Here is a 24,921-nt window from a genome sequence, read left to right as displayed (position 1 = left end):
TGGTGCATCGACTACCCCTCAAAGAAGATTGTCCGTCAGTCAAGCAGAAGCTTCGGAGAACGAGTCCTGATATGGCTGTCAAGATCAAGGAAGAGGTTCAGAAGGAGTGGGATGCGGGTTTTCTGGATGTTACCAATTATCCCCCGTGGGTGGCCAACATCGTTCCCGTGCCGAAGAAGGATGGCAAAGTCAGAATGTGTGTCGATTACCGGGATTTGAACAGAGCGAGTCCGAAAGATGATTTCCCATTACCTCACATTGATGTATTGGTTGATAATACGGCTCAATCCTCGGTTTTCTCTTTTATGGATGGTTTTTCTAGCTATAATCAGATTAAGATGGCGCCAGAAGACATGGAAAAGACGACATTCATTACACCTTGGGGCACGTTCTGCTATAAGGTGATGCCATTTGGGCTGAAGAATGCCGGTGCTACCTATCAGAGGGCTATGACGACTCTCTTTCATGACATGATGCACAAAGAGATTGAAGTGTACGTGGATGATATGATTGCGAAGTCGCAGACAGAAGAGGAGCACCTGGTTAATTTGCAGAAGTTATTTGACCGACTAAGAAAGTTCAAACTGAGGCTAAACCCAAACAAGTGTACATTTGGGGTGAGATCTGGGAAGCTGTTAGGCTTCATTGTCAGTGAGAAAGGGATTGAGGTTGATCCAGTGAAAGTCAAAGCTATTCAAGAGATGCCTGAACCGAAAACGGAAAAGCAAGTCCGTGGGTTTTTAGGGAGGTTGAACTACATTGCAAGGTTCATATCTCACCTAACTGCCACGTGTGAACCAATTTTCAAATTGCTAAGAAAAGATCAAGCAATCAGGTGGAATGATGACTGTCAGAGAGCTTTTGGCAAGATAAAAGAGTATTTACAGAAACCTCCAATCCTTATACCTCCAGTCCCAGGGAGACCTCTGATAATGTACCTATCAGTGACTGAGAACTCGATGGGGTGTGTATTGGGACAGCATGACGAGTCTGGTCGAAAAGAGCATGCTATATACTACCTTAGCAAAAAGTTTACCGACTGTGAAACAAGATATTCACTGCTCGAGAAAACTTCTTGTGCTTTGGCCTGGGCTGCTCGCCGACTGAGGCAGTATATGTTGAACCATACTACCTTATTGATTTCTAAGATGGACCTGGTGAAGTACATCTTTGAGAAGCCGGCTCTCACCGAGCGTGTTGCTCGTTGGCAGATGATTCTAACAGAATGTGATATCCAGTATACATCACAGAAGGCCATTAAAGGTAGTATCCTGTCAGACTACCTCGCCGACCAACCGATTGATGATTATCAGCCGATGATGTTTGAATTCCCTGATAAAGACATCATGTATCTTAAGATGAAAGATTGCGAAGAGCCCCTTGTCGAGGAAGGACCGGATCTTGATGACAAGTGGACACTGATGTTTGATGGGGCCGTGAATATGAATGGAAACGGTATTGGGGCAGTATTGATTAATCCCAAAGGTGCACATATACCTTTTTCCGCCAGGCTGACTTTTGACGTAACCAACAATGAGGCTGAGTATGAGGCTTGCATTATGGGTATAGAAGAAGCCATCGATCTGAGAATCAAGACTCTCGACATCTATGGGGATTCCGCTCTAGTAATCAATCAGGTTAATGGAGATTGGAATACCAACCAGCCGCATTTGATTCCCTACCGAGATTACACCAGAAGAATACTGACGTTCTTCAAGAAGGTGAAGTTGTATCATGTCCCCCGGGACGAGAATCAGATGGCTGATGCCTTGGCTACTTTGTCCTCTATGATTAAAGTTCATTGGTGGAATCATGTGCCACATGTTGCGGTGAATCGACTCGAGAGGCCTGCATATGTGTTTGCAGCCGAGTCTGTTGTTGATGAGAAGCCGTGGTACTATGACATCAAGAACTTCCTCAAGAGCCAGGAATATCCTGAAGGTGCGTCGAAGAATGATAAGAAAACCCTGAGAAGGCTAGCTGGAAGCTTTTATTTGAATCAGGATGACGTGTTGTACAAGAGAAACTTTGACATGGTTTTGCTCAGATGCGTGGATAGACACGAAGCAAACATGTTGATGCAAGAAGTGCACGAAGGTTCGTTTGGTACCCATGCTGGTGGTCATGCAATGTCGAAGAAATTGTTGAGAGCCGGTTATTATTGGATGACTATGGAATCCGATTGTTTCAAATACGCTCGGAAGTGCCATAAGTGTCAAATCTATGCTGATAAGGTGCACGTACCACCAAGCCCTCTGAATGTCATGAATTCGCCTTGGCCGTTTGCCATGTGGAGGATTGATATGATTGGGAAGATTGAGCCTACTGCTTCTAATGGACATCGCTTCATCCTTGTTGCGATTGACTACTTCACCAAGTGGGTGGAAGCAGCTTCCTATGCTAATATTACCAAACAAGTGGTTGCCCGGTTTATCAAGAAAGAAATCATTTGTCGTTATGGGGTTCCTGAGAGAATCATCACTGACAATGGTTCGAATCTCAATAACAAGATGATGAAAGAGCTTTGCAAAGATTTCAAGATTGAACATCACAATTCTTCTCCTTACAGACCAAAGATGAATGGTGCTGTAGAGGCGGCAAACAAGAATATCAAGAAGATTGTGCAGAAGATGGTCGTGACGTACAAGGATTGGCATGAGATGCTGCCTTTCGCTTTGCATGGATACCGTACATCAGTACGTACGTCGACTGGGGCAACCCCGTACTCCCTTGCGTATGGTATGGAAGTTGTCCTACCTGTTGAAGTGGAGATTCCTTCTCTGAGAGTCTTGCTAGATGTCAAGCATGATGAAGCCGAGTGGATTCGGACAAGGTTTAACGAGTTAAGCCTTATCGAAGAGAGACGGCTAGCAGCTGTGTGCCATGGGCAGTTGTATCAAAGAAGGATGAAGAGAGCCTTTGATCAGAAAGTGCGTCCTCGAAGCTATCAGACTGGTGATCTAGTCTTGAAGAGGATCCTTCCTCCCGGTACAGATAACAGGGGCAAGTGGACTCCTAATTATGAAGGTCCATATGTTGTGAAGAAGGTTTTCTCCGGTGGGGCCTTGATGCTTACAACTATGGATGGTGAAGATTTCCCGTCCCCTGTTAACTCAAATGTAGTCAAAAAATACTTCGCATAAATTGACCCGCTGGACAAAAAGAATAAAAGAGTCCAGGCAAAAAAGGGCATCCCGGCGAACCAAAAAACAGAAAGAAAAGGTTCGGGCAAAAATTAGGGATAAAAGTGGAAAGAATTTGTACACCCGGTAAGTCGAAAACCCGCAAGGGCGGCTTAGGCAAAAATGGGTATCCCGTTGGATTGAAAACCCGCAAGGGCGATCCAGGCAAAAGAGGGATTAAAGCGAAGACTACAGTCTGAGTAATCTGTACTACGTCACGCTTCGTCGTCTGCCATCTCGAAGGATAGGATCGGTCCAGTCAGTCTTCTTAGAAAGCAAGGAGTTGGGAGGAAAAACTGATGATCTGCGAGTTATAACAGAATTGGGAAATAGTGGATGGTGTACACACTGCCTTTCGGATAGATTTTTCCTTTTGTGCGCAATTACCTCTTTCTAGGAATTACTTCCCGATGTATTCGCCTTTTCAGGCCCATTTTCAATCAATAAAAGTCGTTATTCAGATAAATTGCTCTCTTGTTTTTATTTTACTGTTTTGTTTGCAAAAACGTCCGAATTTTTGATAAACATTGCATATAAAAACATGAAGGCTAAACAATAATGTGCAGAAAGATAAAATATTTGAAAATCATTTTGAATGTTGAGGACGCTTGAGCGTATCTTGTCCATGCATCCCCTGGGGCATGTATGTCGTGCTGTTTTGCAGGTTGTCATCTGTGAGGACGATTCCCCAGCAGATATTTCCCCAGTTGAGTTTGAAGTTTGACTATCCCCAGCGTGGTCGTGAGCGCATATCCTCATCAGGGCCGTGAAAGTTTTCCCTAGCAGGTCTCCTGAGCAGAGGTTTGTGTGGGTGGTTTTTCCCAGCAGGTTCCCCGGGCGGATCAAGTTCGGTGGAATTTATCTCCAGCAGAGTTTATCCTACCTGTGGGTAACTCTCCCCAGAGAAGTCGCCTTGTTTGTTCCCCAAGCGGAGTCTCTGAGTGGATTGGGATCTTTTCCCAGCAGCAATTTTATTTCCCCAGCATGAGTGAGAAGTCGGTGCTCTCCCCACAGAGTATTCCTCAGACAGAGTCTCCCTACAGAGCCGGAGTATCTAATCAGTTTGCTCCCCGGCAGGAGTTCATCATTTGCATTTTGCATGTAGTAATCAATGCATCCTCAAAATCGCATAGCATTTCCATTCAATATGGAGCATTACGCCACGGAAAAATTCAAACATATGCATTCATGTGTTAAACCTAACCAGATCGTATCCCCGGCAGAGGCGGATCATTTGTTCAACATCTGTACAACACGATTGCTACAGTTGCTCCTGACAGCATTCAGGATTGATATTCCCTAGAGAGGTTTATTTCCTCACCCGTCCACGAACGGAAAGCTTGTTTCTCCCCGAGTGAGATCCCCAGCAAGTGGTTAGCCTTGCTTTGATGTATTGAAGATGTTATCCTTGTGATACCGGTAAGTGTCATGTCAGCACCCGCGTGTGTTCTTTCTTTGGTGTCGGTAAACACCATTCTCTCGGTGTCGGTAAACATCGAGTCCTACCCCAGTCATCGGTAAATGTCTGGTCTTCTTTGTTGATGTCGGTAAACATCATCTTTCGATGTTTGTAACATCTTTATCTTCCCCCACAGAGTCTCCTTCTCCGTTGGTGTCGATAAACGTCGAGCTTTTCCCTTTCGTCCGTTGACGTATGGTCGAGTCCTTTTCCCCAGTCATCGGTAAATGTCTGGTCGCATTTTTTTGATGTCGGTAAACATCATCTTTCGATGTCGGTAAACATCGAGTATTTTTCTCCAGTCATCGGTAAATGTTTGGTAATTCCCCAGCTAGAGATCCCCAGTAGAGTCGTCGGTAAACGTCCTATCTGGTTTCCGGTTGCAAGTATTTGTTTTCCTTCCCCAGTGAAGTGCTCACCTCTCCATTGGTGTCGATAAACGTCGAGCTTCTCCCTTTCGTCCGTTGACGTCTGGTCGAGTTCTTTTCCCCAGTCATCGGTAAATGTCTGGTCACCTTTCTTTGATGTCAGTAAACATCATCTTTCGATGTCGGTAAACATCGAGTTTTGTTCCCAGTCATCGGTAAATGTCTGGTCATGCTTATTTCCTTTGATAAAAATAAAAAATCCCCAGGAGTCGTAGGTAAACGTCTTGTCTGATTCCAGTTGCAAATATCTTTTTCTCCCCAGTTGGAGGTGCCATCGGTAAATGGCCCCGTTTGCTTCGATATCGGTAAATATCGAATGTCCGGTCTAGCAACCATCGGTAAATGGCCTCGCTTTCTTCGATATCGGTAAATATCGAATCCTCAAGTTCATATCGGTAAATATCAAGTTGCTTTGAAGCCACCGTCGGTAAATGGTCTCGCTGAAGTTGATATCGGTAAATATCAAATTTCCAGTATTTAGCCATCGGTAAATGGTTTCGCTTTCCTGAAGTTATCATACAGCCGTCATCGGTAAATGACTTGGCTTTTCTTGGTATCATATCCCGCCGAGTGCAAATTTCTACGGTTCTTTGGTATTCAATCCCTGTGTACCTTGAAAGTCTGACAGCCGTTGCTCTCATCCATTCGGGTTCCCAGTTGATTGAATAGGGGCAGCTGAAGCACCTCAAATTTGCACCTCCGATTTTGTATATACATTTTCATGTTTAGGTCATTAGCATTATTATCCACTACATAGCATTGCATTGTCCATTGCCAAGTCATCAGTTTATCAGTCAAGACTGGTCAGGAGATTCAGTTGTACAAGCAAGCAAGTGCATTTCCTATTGAAGCAAAGCCCTAGGGTTGGTTCATTGATTTCATGTGACTTAGAGATCATTTTGAAGTGGTCTGGCCAAAGGTTGGATGTTCAAAAGTCATCAGTCAAGATGCAGTTCATCTGAAACCCTAGAAAGTCAACCAAAGTCAACTATGCATGCAATCATGGATTTGAAGGTGGGAGATGGTTAGAGATGCCTCATTCATGTCCATACAAGTCTCATTTGACATTTCAAACATCAACATTGAAGAATCTGAGGTCAGATGAAAACTTGCCAAAAATAGTAAGTGACCTGTAATTGGAAATTGCCAAAAATGGAAAGGTTTTCTCCTCAAGTTTACATCATCAAGCATGCTTCAAATGAAATTTTGTCCAACATGAAAGTTGAAGATCTTGCTCTCACCTTTCCAAAAAGTCCAAGAACATGAATTTCTCATGTATGTTTGGAAAGTTATGGATCAATCATTGCCAAGTGAATTTGAACTTCAAGCATGCATAACTTTCACACCAAATGGCCAATAGAAGTGGTTCTTTTTGCAACATTCATGTTTTGACGTCTACTATCCAAATTATGCATCACAAGCCATGCATTCTCATCACAAAATTATTTGATTTTTCACTTGATTTTTTGGATGGAATTTTCAAATCTTAAAATAATGCATTGTTTACACTTGGCAACACTTCCATTGGCTTACAAACAGAATTTTGAGTGGATTTAGGCCCAAATTCGTGTACTGTTCCATTCATACCATGCATAGAGGTGGAAATATCAATTTGCATAAACACTTGTTTTCACTAATTCGACTTGCCAAATGCCTAAACATGATTAAGAACTTGATTAACAGATGATATATAAGTGAAACCCTAACAGATTTCAGCATTAACACATCCAAATCTCAGATCTAGATCTATTTTGCAAAATCTCTTCAAACTTTTGCTCTCACTTTTCCTGCGAATTTCTTCACAAACATTGCTTGGTTCTTGATCAAATCATCCTCCACAAGCATTTTTGAACAAGGTTGAGGCAATATTTCAAGGATTTCGAGCTGTTTTGGGAACTGTTGAAGCAAGCATTCATCAATGGCAGTTGAGGATTTGAGCTGCATCAAGCACAATTGAGCATTGAACCTTCATCCATCACACTGTACAAGCATTGGAGAGCTGCTGTTTGGACTTTACAAGGCTTGAAAATAACAAATCCAGTTCTGCACTTCAATTAAGGTTAGAATTCGATCATCACCATTCAGGAAATTAGGATATGCATGTGGTAGATCTTTGAATTTAGAATGCACTGAGCTTCGTATCGTGGAATTTCATCAAGAAATGAATGAGTTATGTCGAATCTAAGTTTGAAGTATGAATGTTCTTGCATGCGAATCTTTGAATCTAGGATGAATTAGCATAATCCAAGCCTCGATCCATGTTTTGTGTTGAAAGATGAAGCTAATGGTGTATTCATTTTTGATTTCTGGTACAATTGTTCTTGAGCGTATGAATCTATGATGAACACGTATGAAACCCTAAAATTTCGTTTCAAGAAAGTTATTTGATCTTGCTGAACGCGTGCTGCATGCGTTTTCTTGTTTATGCTCATGTATTGGCTGCATGTATCCGACGTGTCCATTTGATTGGTCCAGGCGCGCTCAACTTGCCATGTAGACTTAAGTGAAACGCAGAGTTTCACTTAAGCGCGCGCTAGTTTGAATCCTTACACGGTTCGAATCTGGCTGATGTTGGTTTCCACGTTTGCTTTGGCATTTTCATTCCATTTCTCATCCATGTTCATGTATGCCTTTCCACATGTTATTTTTTATTTTTTCCTTCATTCAAAAATCCATATCTCCATGAATATTAATCCAATTGGCCTGGGATTTTTTGCATAATGTTCCTCATGATGTCTACTATTTTTTGATGTTTTTTACAGAAACTGTGCACGCATGGATTTTTATTTTGCTTAGGGAATGTTCATACATGTGTTTTCTTGACATGCCTAGCCATTTTGGTTGTGAAATGATGAGATTTTATCCAATACTCTTGAAATTTTGTGTGCTTAAACTAGACACCTTTAGGGATTTTTTGGTATAGAGTTTGCATTTGTCTCATTTCTGGTTGTGGAGATATGCTTTGGTTAAGGTAGGTGTGACAATGTGTGTCACACCATTGCTTGCTCAACTTGATGATTTTATTTTCCCTGCCAATTAAATGCCAATTGATGAGATTTTTTGTGTGATTCTACTTCTGGATGTTAGGATTGCTCATGAATTTTGGTAGAATTTTTGAATGCATTTTCAATTTGTTTGAGATTTTCTTTGCTGATTGGTCATGTTTGGACTTTTTGAGAGTCATGAACTTAGATAATTTGTGAAATGGTGGATGTTTATCATATGAACCTGAAATTTTGCACATGTTTTCTAAACACGTTGAAGTTTGTCTTGGCTTTGGTTTGATGTCCATATCATGCTTGGATTCTGTTTTAGGCTTGTGTTAAGATGATGCATCCAATTGTGCCTTGTTTGAGCTTGTTTGTGTATACCTTGCCTTGATGAATTCAATTTCCTTGCTTAAACTTGTCCAAATGCCTTGAAATTTGGTATGATGGTCATGTTATGAGTTCTGTTTAGCCATGATTTTTCTTGGGATTTATTGAGTCATTCTTGAGTTAATGTGGATTGGTTCATTCTGTTTGCTTCTATGAGCTTTCAAATTGCATGCCTTGCCATGTTTGCTTTATGAAATGAAATTGGTGTATGATATGAATGTGAGACTTTTTGGATGATGTTCCTAATTGATTGGGCTTGCTTCTTGTCAATTTTCATGTTCTGTTTTCGATTATTTCTCCCACTTTGACCCTAGGCCTTGTCCTAGTGGTTTGTGCTTATGGTTGAGTTGTGTTTTCAGGACAAGAAGCATATGGCCTTGAGGAGTTGGTCCATTGGCTTGAGCTACCTATTTGATTGATGTTGATTAACATTGAGTTGTCTTGTAGGTGGAATAGCTCCTTTGAGTTGAGCTTGTGCTTTGCTTCCTGTGCATTGATGCTTGTTTGTTTGTTTGACTGTGTATAGTTGACTGACTGTCTGTTGTACTGATTATGTTGGATTGCTTTCAGGTACCTTAGTTGCTATAGTTCCTTTGAGAACTTGCTTTTGCTTTGCTTGATAGCTTGAGCATTGAGGTATAACATCTCTTCTCCATGTAGTCTGGAAGACCTGGCCTGTTATGTGGACAGGCACCTGTCTGAAGATCTCCTTAAGAGGCAATGCTTGTGATTGTTTATTTTTGTCCCTGTACATATCAAAAGACCTCCTAAGTGAAGAAGCATTGGCAGATACAAGAGATGTGTAGTCCATCTCCTGCTACTCAGTGAGTCATCCACTTTGCTCACACACCTTGTGTTGATGCATCGTGGATAATAGCCTAAGATCTTTGTTGAGTTAGTCATATATGGAGTAGAGTCAACTATACATAGTCAAACAAACAAACAAGCTTGCTTAGTTTAGCTTGCTTCCTGTGCAAGTTAGGATTAGGTTGACTTGCTTCAGCCATTGATTGAGTCAGTCATCGTGGATAATAGCCTAAGATCTTTGTTGAGTCAGCCATTGATTGCATATAGTGTGTGCTATTTGTGCTTGTGTGTTGGTGCTTTTTTAGTTTAGCTTGCTTCCTGTGCAAGTTAGGATTAGGTTGACTTGCTTCCTGTGCAAGTAATGTTTAGGTTAGCTTTCTTCTTGTGCAAGTTAGATAGAAACCTTAACATAGGGCTATGATGCATGACAACTTCTAGGCTCGAGTCGTAGTCTCCCTAGTGGTTTGTGTCTCCCTTTGTATCTGGTTAGGCTAGTCCTTTGTCCCTGCGTAGGGGAACTACGTCGCCCTGATCCTCATACCAGATGAGGTACGTAGGCAGGAGATGAGCTGATCTCTCCGGGCACCCTTTTGTTTTGTTTGTGTGAGTTGTTTCTCCTTTTCTGGTTGGAGTCCAATGTAAGTCTAGCGATTGGCATTCGGTTTCCAGTTTCTTTGTTGGAGTCTGACGTAAGTCCAGCGATTGGCAGTTGGTTTCTAGTGTGTGTTTGTTGGTTCGGAGTCTGATGTAAGCCCAGTGATTGGCATTCGGTTTCAATGTTTGCCTGTTTGTGTGGAGTTTGACGTAAGTCCAGCGATTGGCAGTCGATATCCTGTGTGGTTTTGTTTGGCGTGCGTGAGCCGAGCTACGAGTGCTCTGATTCTTCTTTAGTCCGAGAAGATACGTATGCATAGGGTGTGACATCCTAGCGAGCATGTTTCCCTTGTCCGAACTACGTCGACTCTGATGTCTATGCCTGATAGACTACGTAGGCCCAGGATGCGATATCCTGCCGAGTTAGTTTCTTTTGTTTTCTGTGTCTCTTTCAGCCAGTGTGTGTGATGTTTGTTAACAGTGTTTAGCAACCTTTATCCTTCCTTTTGTGCATGGATCCCGTCGAGTACGACGGATGCGTAGGGGTGCTAATACCTTCCCTTCGCATAACCGACTCCCGATCCCATTCTCTTTGGTCGCGAGACCAGGTCTTTTCCAGGTTTACTTCGAGCGTTTCCTTTCCCTCTTTTGGGATAAATAACGCACGGTGGCGGCTCTGTTGTTTTCGTTTCCCGCCGGTTTTTCGCGTAATGCGACACCTACATTATTATTGACCGGCCTCAGATAGTTGTGACTTCTACATAAGTCCAATTACGATTTCTTAACATAGCGCTAAATTTGCCTTATGGCACACTAACTACTAACATTAACCATTAACCATTAACATTTACTTTTTGCTCTTTACATTTATGCAATTTATTATTCTTGTACATATTATTCATTTGCTTTTTCCCTTTGCCCATTGGAGCACATGTTTATGTTAATGCAATTTACCTTTTGCTCACTTGAGCACATAATTGTGTATATATAATTGTGTATATTATTGTGAACCAAATGCAAAGAAATGGACAAATGAACTTAGACTTTAGGACTTTGAAAGGACAAATTTCTAAACTCCTTCTTGTTCATTCTTTGTTTGTTGATAGAACTTTTTTGATGTGTGTGTGCTTATGCTAGGAATTCCAACATTGAGCCAAATTGAGGAACCATTGCCATAAGCTTCTAAGAGAGAGAGATATCTAAAAGCCATTGGAAGATTCCTAAGAGCTTAATTGATTGTTGATTGCTTGAGCTTACTATTGTCTTGCTTACATATTCCAAAGGATGGGAGCTACTTGGATCATCAATATGATCTCAAGAGAGGAACTCCATTTGTGGTCTTGTTTCTTATCCCTTATCTCTTGTATGATTACGACTTTAGCCATTCTTCTTCTTCCCTCCACTCTAACCCAGGCCAAAACTTTTGTGCAAACATTTAACTTGTTATCAAATATTAGAAACCTAAGCCCTATGCTTTTGATTTTCAAATTTTCTTTTCATAACACTTATTTTGAATTGGACTTTTAAGTCAAGTTTGACCATATTTTGTGCATACTTTTCATTGGTAAATATAACCCATTCAAATGTCTTTTGTGGTTTCGATGGCCACTTTCTTATCAAAACTTTTTCATAACCTTTAGCTATTAGGTTTGAGTTATCCTTGAGGTAGATGTAATACTCACCTATATCCTTAGTGATGGACAATGAGTCTTCCATGCTTATTATAGGGTTAACCCCTCACTAGCATGTTGAAGCTATCCTCACATGGTGGATTTGTGGTTTTAGGTTGAGTTTTCTCCCTTGGATAACAAAAGACCTTGAAGCTTTTGGACCAATCAATTCACCAATTCATTTTTGAGATTTTTACCCCGAACTACGAGGTTTTGATCCTAATCTTTTTTAAGATGGTACGTAGGCAATGGGTTCATCCATCCAAACACAAAATGTAAATAAACTTGTATATTCTTTTCTCATCTCTTCAATCATGTTTGCACAAATAAATTTTCACAAAAAATACCAATCTTACAACAAGTATGAAAAGGGCTCCCTAGGAGTACCTAGGATGTTTTGGGTGCTTAAAACCTTCCCATTACATAACCAACCCCCTGACCCACATCTCTGACATTTTTACTAGTTTTTGATTTGATAAAACTTTTAGGTTTTTGTTCGCTTTCTAACCATTCCTTTGGATAAATAGAAGTGCGGTGGCGACTCAACTTGTATGGTTAACCTTAGATTTAGTCAATATCTCTAATGGTAACGAATACCCCGCTACAGAAAAGTGGCGACTCTGTTGGGGAGCATTTGCCTAGTGGGTTTTGCCTACTTTTTATATTGTGTTGTATTGTATTGTATATTGTTTTGTGACATATTTTTGTGCAATTTGGGATTACTGTATTGTATGTAATGATTGAATTTCTTGAATATTAATTCTTTGTATGCTTGGTGATCTTTGTGAGATGAGTTCTATACCCGAACTCGAGTGCACTTATGATAGGAGAATGGCATAGTCTTGTTGACTTGTGTGGAGTTATTCCTTAGCAAGTTGACTTGCAGGTCCATTCACTTGGTGGAGGTCATGTTGGGATCAATAATGTAACACAAGTAGTTGTGGTTAGACATTACTCTTTCCAATATAGACCTTAGAAGCCAAGGACCTTAGTTTACCAAGCCCATCTTGGCCTATTTTTAGGACGTAGTGCGGAATTCGTTCAAGTGTAAAATTTGATACGATTGTTACGCGATACTACACTCATAAGAGTCTCTCTTGAGAATATTTTTGGAATACGAGTAGTCGTTTATCCGATAATATCCAAAAGATGGGATGATGACTATGGGAACCTCTTGTAGAACACGTTTGGCAGGTTTAAACCCTAGTACACTCCCTTTGGGTGGTTTTTAACTGAGACCCCATGCTCGTGACTTGCAACAAACCCTTGATTCATGGTTGATCCGTTCTTGTATCCTTAATATCAATGGAACTTGGGTGTTGATAAGGTGTAAACCATAATCCACCAAAATGGATGATTGATATTAAGGATGATATGATCCATCCCATGACCTTTGCTTGGTGTGCTTTGCTTGATCCTTGAGTGTGATTGTTGCATTCATGCATTCATGCACCCATTTGCATCCATATCATCAAAACAATAAGAAAATTTTCAAGGAACTTAAGAGGTCTATTTGAAATTTTCAGACATGGAAAGACAAAGAAGGAATACAAAGAAGTACAGTTTCAGACAACCAGACTTGAAAGAGCTAAGGAATTTGACATCCTATGTATTAAATCCTTTGGGTTTCAAAGCTCGTTTTGGGAAGCTTCTATCCATTCTGACTACTCAAGTGGATGAAGGATTGATGAGTGTATTGGTGCAGTTTTATGATCCCTTGTACCGTTGCTTCATTTTTTCGGATTTCCAGCTTTTGCCTACACTTGAGGAGTATGCCTACCTTGTAGGTATACGTATTCTAAACCAGTTCCCGTTCAGTGGCTTAGAGAGTGTTCCTACTTCTCAAGAGATAGCTGATATGTTGCATATGGATGAATCTCTGGTTGGTGCTCATATGACTACCAAAGATGGAATTCAAGGTCTCCCTTTTGAGTTCCTCATTGCTCAAGCTACTATGTACGGGAAGGCCATGAGTGAGGGCACCTTTGAGGCCATATTTGTACTTCTCATCTATGGGCTAGTATTGTTCCCCAACATCGACACGTTTGTGGACGTGAACGCTATTAGGATTTTCTCTACTCTTAATCCCGTTCCGACTCTGTTGGGTGACACTTACTTTTCTTTGCATATGAGGAATGCAAAAGATGGTGGTACCATTATGTGCTGTTTGTCGCTGTTGTACAAGTGGTTTATTTCTCACTTGCCGCAGACGGTCGCCTTCAAGGAGAACAAAGGATGTCTATGGTGGTCCACGAGACTTATTGTCGCATCACGCGAAAAACCGGCGGGAAAACAAGAACAACAGAGCCGCCACCGTGCGTTATTTATCCCAAAAGAGGGAAAGGAAACGCTCAGAGTAAACCTGGAAAGAACATGGTCTCGCGACCAAAAAGAATGGGTTCGGGAGTCGGTTATGCGAAGGGAAGGTATTAGCACCCCTACGCATCCGTAGTACTCTACGGGATCCACGCACAAAAGGAAGGAATATTGGTTGCTAAACACTGCTCAAACTCACACACACTGGCTGAAGGAGACACAAGAAAACAAAACTGAAACTGACTCGGCAGGATATCGCATCCTGGGCCTACTTAGTCTATCAGGCATAGACATCAGAGTCCAAGTAGTTCGGACTGGGGAAACGACACATGCTCGCTAGGATATCGCATCCTATGCATACGTATCTTCTCGGACGAGAGAAGAATCAGAGCATTTGTAGCTCGGCTAACACGCACACCAACAAAACACAGGCAAAGGCAAACGTGGAGCCTGAATGCCAATCACTGGACTTACATCAGCATCCGAACCAAAACGCACTCAAGAAGGCAAACATGGAGCCTGAATGCCAATCACTGGACTTACATCAGCATCCGAACCAAACACACGCACACTGGAACCTAACTGCCACTCGATGGACTTACATCAGCTTCCAAGCACACAACAAGACAAAACAAAGACACGGGCGAACGTGGAGCCCGAATGCCAATCATTGGACTTACATCAGCATCCGAACCAAACACACGCACACTGGAACCCAAATGCCACTCGATGGACTTACATCAGCTTCCAAGCACACAACCGCACAACAAGTTAATAGGGAGTCGGGGACTCAGCCTATAACTGTCAAACACACACAAAAAAGAAAAAGGGCGCCCGGAGAGATCAGCTCAATCTCCTGCCTACATACTTCATCTGGTATGAAGATCAGGGCGATGTAGTTCCCCTACAGAGGGATAAAGGACTAGCCTAACCAGATAACAGAGGGAGACACAACTAGGGAGACTACGACTCGAGCCTAGATGTTATCATGCAAATCATCCCTAAGTTAAGGTTTCTAGCTAACTGGCACAGGGAGCCAACCTATCCTAGTCATGACTTGCACAGGAAGCAAGCCACACACACACTTAACTTGCACAGGAAGCAAGCCAAGCAAAACCTACTTGCACAGGAAGCAAGTCTAAACTAATCCTAACTTGCACAGGAAGCAAGTCAAACAATCCTAACTTGCACAGGAAGCAAGTCAAACAATCCTAACTTGCACAGGAAGCAAGTCAAACAATCCTACAAGCACAGATAGCACACACTATATACAAGCAAGTGGCTCAAACAAGGCTAGGTTTTAGTCGAGGGGTCATATCAACCTCAACAAACAAACCTTTGGAACTGGGTGAATGTTGCTCTTAACCTTGCCATTGCGGGGCTAAGGTGAAGCAGATGAAAGGAGATGAGGGGTGTGCCTCATTGCTTCTATCCCTGGCCTGGGAGAGCATTTGACAAGAATGTGTGGGTTCAGAAAGTGGGAACCCTTCTACACATTTGAAACTGACTCAACTGTACAATTGTACAAGATCTTGGGTTTGTATCTGAAATGCATCAACACAGTGGTGTGAGCAAAGCAGATGACACACTGAATAGTGGGGGATAGATTGCATATCCCTACCTTCCACCAATTGCCTCTTCACTTAGGAGGACTTTGACTCTATGCAAGGACAAAAGTAAACATTCACAAACATTGCCTCTTAAGGAGGACTTCAGACAGTTGCCTGGCCAAGTAACAGGCCAGGTCTTCCAGACTACATGAAGGCAAAGAGACATACCTCAATGCAAATTGCTTATACAAGCAAAGCAAAGCAAAAGTTCACAAGGAACTAAAAGCAACTAAAGTACCTGAAATCAGTCAAGCACAGTTAGTATACAAGTCAGAGTTAAATCAAAATGAAACAGACATCAACCAGTCAACACAAGCTAGTGAATGTGCAAGGCACAAAGCTTAAAGCATGTGAGCCAAGCTACCTACAAGACAAAGAGGTTAGACAATGATATTTAAGCAAGCTCAATCAAAAGAATTGGTCTCAATGGCCATTTGATGGTCAACCTGAAAACACAAGCTCAAAGGTGAGTAACAGGACCACTAGGGCAAGCCTAGGGTCAAAAGAGAATAAGAAAAGTCAAAACAGCATGGGTTAAGTATCCAAAATCATGTTCACACAATCAAGAAACAAAACCAATTGGGTCCACATTCATATCAATCACTATCATCATTTCATGATCAAATTAGGTCAAAACATGGCATTTAGAAGCTCACAGAAGTCAACAGCAAGACTTGAATCAAAAGCAATCCTAAACATTTCCAAAAATCACCAAATAAATCATGATCAATCACAACCCATAGCATGGTATGCATGTCAAATTTCATCTCATTTGGACAAGTGGAAGGCAGTCAATGAAAATCAGAAAGTCAAAGCAATTTTGAACATTCTCAAAGAAGTCAACCAAACATGCATCAACTTAGAAAAATCATAAGTCAGAGATGGTGTATGATAAATGAATGGGACCAAAACCATGGCAAAGATGAGGATGTCTAGTTATCTCATGTAAAATTTCATGTCCATCCAATAAAGTATGAGAATTTCACAAATGAAAAGGGAACATGTGTCACACAAAGTCAACATTTGACTAACCAGGGGAGAAAATCTCAAACAATTAGGAAATGCCACAAATAATTCCAAGAAACTTCACATGTAAACTAGACATACAAGAGTAGGTTCATGCAAAAGTTCAATCCATTTTGAGGTCAAGAAGCATGGCTATGAAAATCATGAAGTTGGACATCAATGGTGTGACACAAATTGTCACACCCTAATTCAAAAAATCATAACTTACAAACCACAAATGATAAATTCACAAACTTTACACCAAAATCACCATGAGTGTGTCTAGTTTGAGCATAAAAAATTTGGGAGCCATTGGATACATTCTCATCATTTCACAAATGTTTTGGCAAAGTGTACAAAAATTGGTCACATGTCACAAACCCTAGCAACATTTAAAAACCACTCATCCAAAAATTCTGGAAAAATAATGATAAAAAAGTAGAGATCATGATGAACACAACACAAAAAATCCCATTCAAATTGGATTAAAATTGAAGCATTTATGATTTTTGGAAGATTGGATATAAAATGTGAAATAAAAATGGAATAAATGAAGCAAGAATGGCAAAGTTGTAATATTCTGGGTCACTTGATTAAACACGGTCGTTTTGGCCATTGCAAGGAAATGTTTTCATTGGTTAATGCTGAAAGGGGCCATGCACACGTGAAGGAAAGGGAAAAAATCTGGAAAATGCATTTGATGAACTAGGGTTTCATGCTACATCCTTCCCAAATCGTGATTTCACAAACTTGCCCAGAAATTGCAATTGGCTATACCATTGTGTTCATCAAACAACATACAACATGAGTCCAACATTGGTTTTCATTAAATCAAGCTAGGCAAAGAGAAATCAATGAAAACATTTTTGAGCATCAAACTTCATTTCATCACATCTTCATGAATACACAACCATTTTCAAAAATAAAAACATCATGATGCTCAGCATAAGAAGACCTATCCAAAGCATGTAGTAATTAAACAAAAGGGGGAGGTCGAATCCATACCAAAAATTGAAGCAGAATGAGAAACAGTGTGGTTTTGGCCCTTTAATGGTGAGACAGATGAAGCAAGGCCTTCCAAGTGTTGATTGGTTGAAGAGCTTTGGCTTGTGGATGCTTGGAATGAGCTCAAACAATTTCTGCCATGGATGATGCAAGGTTGAAGACAGTGGTGGAAAGGCTTCTACAGGTGGAAAATGATGATTGCCACAGGTCCATAATGCTGTTTTGATGATGTTTCAACAAAAGCCAAGCTTGGTTATGTGGAGTTTTTGGACTGTGTTTTAGAAAATGCACAAAGGTGAAGTTTGAGGGAATGAGTGAAGAATGGTTTTCTACTGTGTTTTGTGGCTGCAATTTCTTTCACAATGATGAAAATGTTCTGTTTGATGAGAAATGCATCACCCACAACAGGTTTAAGTTCTTTTGTGTTTGGACTGAGTTTTTGAACAAGTGCCAAGCCAAGTCAATTCTTGAGGGAATGGATTTTTTAGGATGAGTGAGTTTCTACTGCAATGTGTTTGATTGTGGCTGCAGCTGGTTTCATGTGACAGGAAATGGTGAGGAAATGTTGTCAAGCCAGGCTTAGTTCATTGAGTGTTTGGACAGCTTTTGTAAAATGCAAGTAAGCAAGGTCATTTTTAGAATGAGTGTGAATCCATGAAGCTCTGTTGGTTTGGCTGTTAGTTCCTCATGACAGGAAAATGAAGTTTGATTCTTGTTACAAGCAAGGCCAGGGTTTGTTCATTGGAAGTTTGGACAGTTTAGGTAAATGCAAGTAAGATGATCTTTTTTGAAAATGAATGAAGTTCCACTGGTTTTGTGCTGCAATTGGTGTTACTCATGACAGGAAAATGATGGTGAAAAACAATGCAAGGCTTAAGTCTTTTGTGAGCTTTTGTTGACTGTTTTGGAAAATGGCCAAGAGTGAGAGGTTTTTATTTAGCATGAGTGAATTAACCAAGTTTTCTTGCCGTTGGATGTTGGCTGCCAGCAGTGTTATCTTGACAGAAAAATGCCATACCTCTGCTGTTGGATGTTGCCTTTTTTTTGAGTTTTGACAGCCTCTTTGCAAAATGGCCAAAAGTGATTTTTTGTATGAATGAATTTCTGTTGGTTTTGCCTGCTATTACTGACTTCTTATGACAGAAAATCATGGACAATTCTGCTGCCTTTGTGGTACAAGGCATGGCTCATGGATTTGTGGGATGTGGTTTGGTGAAACTTGTACTTTCTTTCCAAAAATCAAGCAAACTAGCATGGGCTGTATGTACTTCATGGGAATGGGCTCCCAACAAGTTTTAAATAACATTTCTGAACATATTCCAATGGCCAAATGGTTAAAAGATGATTAAATCAAAAAGTCAACTCTTGGTCAAACTTGAATTTAAATGAGACAAGTCAAAAAATGCCATTTTGATTGGCAAGGTTTTGGCTCATGAAATTTATATTTTTGGAAAGAGGAGATCAAATGTGACTTGTAGGAAAAAACCCCACCCAAATTGGCCAAACGGTTTGAGAGATATGGCCTTTTGAAGTTCAAGAATTTCTGAAATCGATTCGATCATAACTTGCCAACCACACATGGGAATTGAGAGTTCTTGGACTTTTTGGAAATGGGAGAACAAGATCTTCAACTTTCATGTTGGGCAAAAATTCATTTGAAGCTTGTATCATGATGTAAGTTTGAGGATCAAGACTTTCCATTTTTGGTAAGTTTCAGTTACAGGCCCAGTTTCCATTTTTGGAAATTTTTGCTCTGGCTTCAAATTCTTCCATGATGGTGTTTGACATGATATATGAGGACTATTTGGCCATGAATGAGCTCTCACAAACCAATTCCAGTCATCAAATCACTGATTAAATGGACAGTTGACCAACAGTTGACTTTTAGGGTTTCTGGCTGACTGCGCATTGACTGATGACTTCCAAACCCTAATTCCTTGAGAACTTGACTTCAAATGATGTCCCAAGTTGTATGAACTCTTGATTATTGATCATGGTGCCCAAATCCCACAAGAATGGCCATCATCCACTGCTTTGACTGACTGTTGACTGTCTAGGGTTTTTGACTGTCTGTGTGTGAACTGATGACCTCTGAGCCTTCAACCCTTGACTTGAACACTTCAAATGGACCCCCAAGTCATGTGATCTTGTTGGACAAACCCTAGGGCCTTGGCTCCTTGAGAAATGCACTTGCTTGCTTGGTTGACTGATCTCCTGATCAGTTTGACCTAATTCCTCGATTGGCTTGCACTTGAGGCAAATGAGGCAATGCAATGCTATGCAATGGACCATGATATGCTAGGACCTAATATGAAAATGTATGTACAATGATAGGTGCAAATTTGAGGTGCTACACTTATGTCTCACACTAATGATGATATCTTTTGGTACAACCGTGTGTACGATGGTGTGCAGATTATCGACTCTTGTGGTGAATTCTCCAATGTGCCTCTTCTTGGTACATGTGGTGGGATTAACTACAACCCTATTTTGGCACGTCGTCAACTCGGGTTCCCCCTAAAGGATAAACCCAATAACATTCTGTTAGAGGGTGTGTTCTTTCAGGAGGGTAAAGATCCCCAAGGCTGGAAGGGCGGGATGGTCCGCGCTTGGCGCAAGATTCATAAGAAAGGAAGGAATGAGCTAGGTCCGAAGAACTGTATCGCCTTGGAGCCTTATACTTCTTGGGTTAGGAGGAGAGCTTCCGAATACCTCATGCCTTACGAGTATCCGAGACCTACACCTTTGGTTGTGGCTGGGCCTTCAACCCTCCCTGAACAAGGAGTAGAGGAGTTGAGAGATGAAGACCGTTCACGTGCTTGGATCCGTGAACGAGAGGAGTTGCTTCAGCAGATCAAGGAGAAGGATGCTTTGATAGAGTTCCTTGAGCATCAGGTTATTGATGATCCTAATGACGCATGGACTTCTCTGCTTCCTCAATCTTCCATGTTTTGGAAGCGGAAGTACGATCGGCTCACCAAGGAGAAAGTAGATATGGAGGCAGCCTATGAGGAGGAGGTGAAGAGGCTTCATGCATCTTATCTTCCAGTCGCTCCAGCTTTAGATGATTGTTTCTAGGGATCCATAGGATGATCATTTTCCTTCTCTCTTGTATTATATTTGGTTACCAATGTTGTACTTCTTTGGTGTAAAAACATTTCCCAAATATTATTGATATTGAATTTCCACATGAAATAAATGTTTAATATTTCCAATATTTGTAAATAGAACTCTAAAGTTCCTCTGATATAAAAATAAAGTATATGCACAAGCATTGCATGCATCATGCGCATAAGCAGGTTTTGCTCCAGGCTTCTTGTGTTCTTCATTTATTTTAAAGACAAGTTGACTCACCGGTACTACACCAGAGCCAACTCATCGAAACTGATGGATCATTTGGAACAAGAAAACCGCGAGCTGAAAGAGGAAGTAGCCAGATTGACTGCCCTGATGGAGTCATTCATGGCTTCCCAGAGCCAGTCTTCTCCGACACCCTTAACTCCTCCCTAGAGGACGGCCATTTCTGAGATCGTGACTTCTACTATGCCTGCTGCAACAGCCCACTTTGCGCCATCTATGCCAGCCGGGTTCCCGTGGGGGATGCCCGCCAATTTTGTGCCAGAGGGTTTTGCTCCTACTCTGGCTTCTTTACCGACATCTAGCCCGATCCTCTCAGTGCCACCTCCCGTCGTGCACAAATTACCAAGAGTTGAAGATACCATCTACCATTCTGAACCATCTGAAGGTCCAGATGTTTATGAGAAGATGGATGACATGAAAGACCAATTCCTTGAGCTTCGCAAGGAACTGAAAACTCTAAGGGGGAAAGACCTTTTTGGTAAAAGTGCTGTTGAGTTGTGCCTTGTGCCCAACTTAAAGATCCCTATTAAATGCAAAGTGTCGGACTTTGAGAAGTATAAGGGAAACACATGCCCTCTCAGCCATCTTGTGATGTATGCTCGCTAGATGTCGACGCAAACTGATAATGACCAATTGCTCATCCACTATTTCCAGGACAGTCTGTCCGGTGCCGCTCTCCGGTGGTACATGGGTCTGGAAAGTTCGAACATCCGCTCTTTCAATGATCTTGGTGAGGCCTTCATCAAGCAATATAAATATAATGTGGATATGGCTCTTGATAGGGACCTGTTGAGGGCAATGTTCCAGAAAGAGAAAGAGACCTTCAAAGAATACACCCAGAGGTGGCGCAAGTTGGCAGCTCAGATAGTGCCACCCCTTGAGGAGAAAGAGATGACCAAGATCTTTCTGAAGACCTTGAGTTCATTCTACTATGAGAAAATGATATCCAGTGCTCCCTCAGACTTCACCGAGATGGTGAATATGGGAATGAGACTGGAAGAGGGAGTCCGTGAAGGACGTTTGACTCGAGATGAAGGCTCTTCAGCAAAGAGGTATGGAAGCTTTGCAAAGAAGAAGGAGGGAAAGGAACATGTTGTGTCCTACCATGTCAAGAGAAGACCCTCTGTGAAGAGGAAGATTGCCCGCCCCAATAACAACCAGCATCAAGTGGCTCATATAGCACCTGTTTTCAGAGAAGCCCAACATTATCAAAAACAACAATCTCAGCAATATCAGCAACAACAGCAGCATCCACAACAACAAGCCTACCAGCCTCGAAACAACAACAACAACACCAGCACCAGCTATGAGAGGAAAAGGGTCACCTTTGATCCAATTCCGATGACTTAGGCTGAACTCTATCCGTCTCTGATTGATAGAAAGTTAATTACTCCACGAGACCCTCCCGCTGTACCTACTAACCCCCAGTGGTGGTACAAGCCTGAGCTTCACTGCGTATATCATTCCGGTGCTCCCAGACATGACGTGGAGAATTTGTATCCTTTGGAGACCAAGGTGCAAGACCTTGTGAGAAGCGGGATTTTGTTTTTCGAGGATGTAGGTCCGAATGTGAAGAAGAACCCATTGCCCGAGCATGGGAAATCTGTCCATATGGTCCAGGGCTATCCTGGCAAGTACAAGGTCAAGTACATCAGTCATATTCGACAATCGCTGGTCGAGATGCATCGTTTGTTGTGTGATTATAGCCATTATGAACATGACCACGATAGATGTCGAGTCTGTTCTGTTAATTAGAGAGGTTGTCCCCAGGTGCGCAAGGATTTCAGGAAATGCTGGATGAGGGAGTCATTGAGATCCTTCAAAATAGAAATATTGACGAAGATGCTGTTGAAGTCAACGTAATTTCTCTGGTATTCCGGATACCTGAGCCTGTTGTCATCAAGTATGATGGTACCAAGCAGAAGGTTTCTCCTGCTCTGACTATTAAGCCAGCCAGCCCTATACCGTACTCTTCTGAGAAGGCGGTCCCCTATCGCTACAATGCTGTAGCATTGGAGAATGGGAAAGAGGTGCCCCTACCCTCTTCGTCTGTTGTAAATATTGCCGACATCAGCGGCCTAACCCGCAGAGGTCGTGTTTTCTCGGCTCCGCCAAAGCGCAAGCTGACGCTAGAAGGAACGACAATGCTGATTATGCTGAAAGCCCGATTGGGAATGCTGTGAACGCTCCGAATCCGGCACTTGTTGCTAAACCTGCCTCTACGTTGAGGACTCCTGTTTCTGCTGGCCCAAGTGGCAATGTGAAAGAAGACTGTGATGAGATGCTGAGGCTCATCAAGAGAAGTGAGTACAACGTGGTAGATCAGCTTCTACAAACGCCATCCAAAATCTCTGTATTATCCTTGCTGATGAATTCAGAACCTCACTGAGAAGCTCTGCAGAAGGTGTTGGATGTGGCGTATGTGAATCACGATGTCACAATTGAACAATTCGACAGCATTGTTGCAAACATCACCGCTTGTAACAATTTGAGCTTTTGTGATGCTGATCTCCCCGAGGAGGGAAGAGACCACAACTTGGCATTACACATATCTATGAGTTGCAAGGATGATGCCATGTCCAATGTGCTGATGGAAACTGGGTCGTCATTAAATGTATTGCCAAAAACCACTCTTGGGAAATTATCATATCAGGGGCCTCCCATGAGGCAGAGTGGGGTAGTTGTGAAGGCTTTCGATGGGTCTCGTAAAACTATGATTGGAGAGGTTGATCTCCCAGTCAAAATCGGACCAAGTAATTTCCAGATTACCTTCCAGGTTATGGACCTTCAGCCATCGTATAACTGTCTCTTAGGCAGGCCATGGATTCACGAGGCAGGCGCCGTGACATCCATCCTACACCAGAAATTGAAGTTTGTGAAGAATAAGAAGTTGGTGGTGGCAGGGGGAGAAAAGGCTCTCCTGGTCAGCCATTTGTCTTCCTTCTCTTATATAGATGCTGAGGATGAAATTAGAACCCCGTTCCAAGCTTTATCTATTGCTGAACCTATTAAGAAGGGAACTCCTTCATTTGTTTCCTATATAGATGCAAAGTTGGCCATTGAGCATGGTGCAACTGATGGATTAGGGCAAATGATCAAGTTGGAAGACAACAAGTCCCGGGCTGGCATAGGGTATTCTTCTGGTGTCTTCAACAAGCAAGGACTGTTCAAGAGTGGTGGATTTATCTACACCGGTCAAGACGAAGAGGCTGCTGCCATTCTGGAAGAGGATGTAGAGGATTCTGGCAATTTCATCATCCCTGGAGGGATCTGCAATAATTGGGTCGTTGTGGATATTCCGAAAATTATCCATAAGTCAAAGTAATGTTCATTGTGTTTAAAAACCCTTCTCCCATGCCAAAAGGAATAGTGATGACATTGTTGGCGCATAAATACAATGATATTTTCATTCAATAGATTCATGTTAAATGTTTGTTTTTCCAATTATTTTCCCTTTTCGATTTTTGCCTGAAAATGGTGATCACATAAAACCCTTAAAATAAGAATAAAATCAATCTTTTCATCTGCATAATGATTTGCCTTGCTTGAATTCTAAATTCTTTTTATATCCAAAATCATTATGCAGGTTGATCAAACCCATTGAACATAATGATCCAACACCATCTCCCAACTTTGAATTCCCTGTATTTGAGGCGGAAGAAGATGATGAGATTCCTGACGAGATTACTCGTCTACTTGAGCATGAAGAAAAGATCATTCAGCCGCATCTTGAGAATCTGGAAACAGTCAACTTGGGGTCTGAAGGTTGTGTGCGAGAAGTGAAGATTGGGGCACTCCTGGAAGAGTCTGTTAAGAAGGGGTTGATTGAGTTGCTACGAGAATATGTCGACGTCTTTACCTGGTCATATGAAGACATGCCTGGTCTGGATACAAATATCGTGCAACATTTCTTCCCTTTAAAGCCTGAGTGCGTGCCTATAAAGCAGAAGCTCAGAAGAACTCATCCCGATATGGCAGTAAAGATCAAGGAAGAAGTTCAGAAGCAAATTGATGCGGGATTTCTGGTGACTTCCACATATCCTCAATGGGTGGCCAATATTGTGCCCGTGCCTAAGAAAGATGGAAAAGTCCGAATGTGTGTGGAATA

This window comes from Lathyrus oleraceus, chromosome 7 (assembly GCF_024323335.1).
Source record: "Lathyrus oleraceus cultivar Zhongwan6 chromosome 7, CAAS_Psat_ZW6_1.0, whole genome shotgun sequence".
NCBI lineage: Eukaryota > Viridiplantae > Streptophyta > Magnoliopsida > Fabales > Fabaceae > Lathyrus > Lathyrus oleraceus.
Note: the sequence above shows the minus strand (reverse complement) of the source record.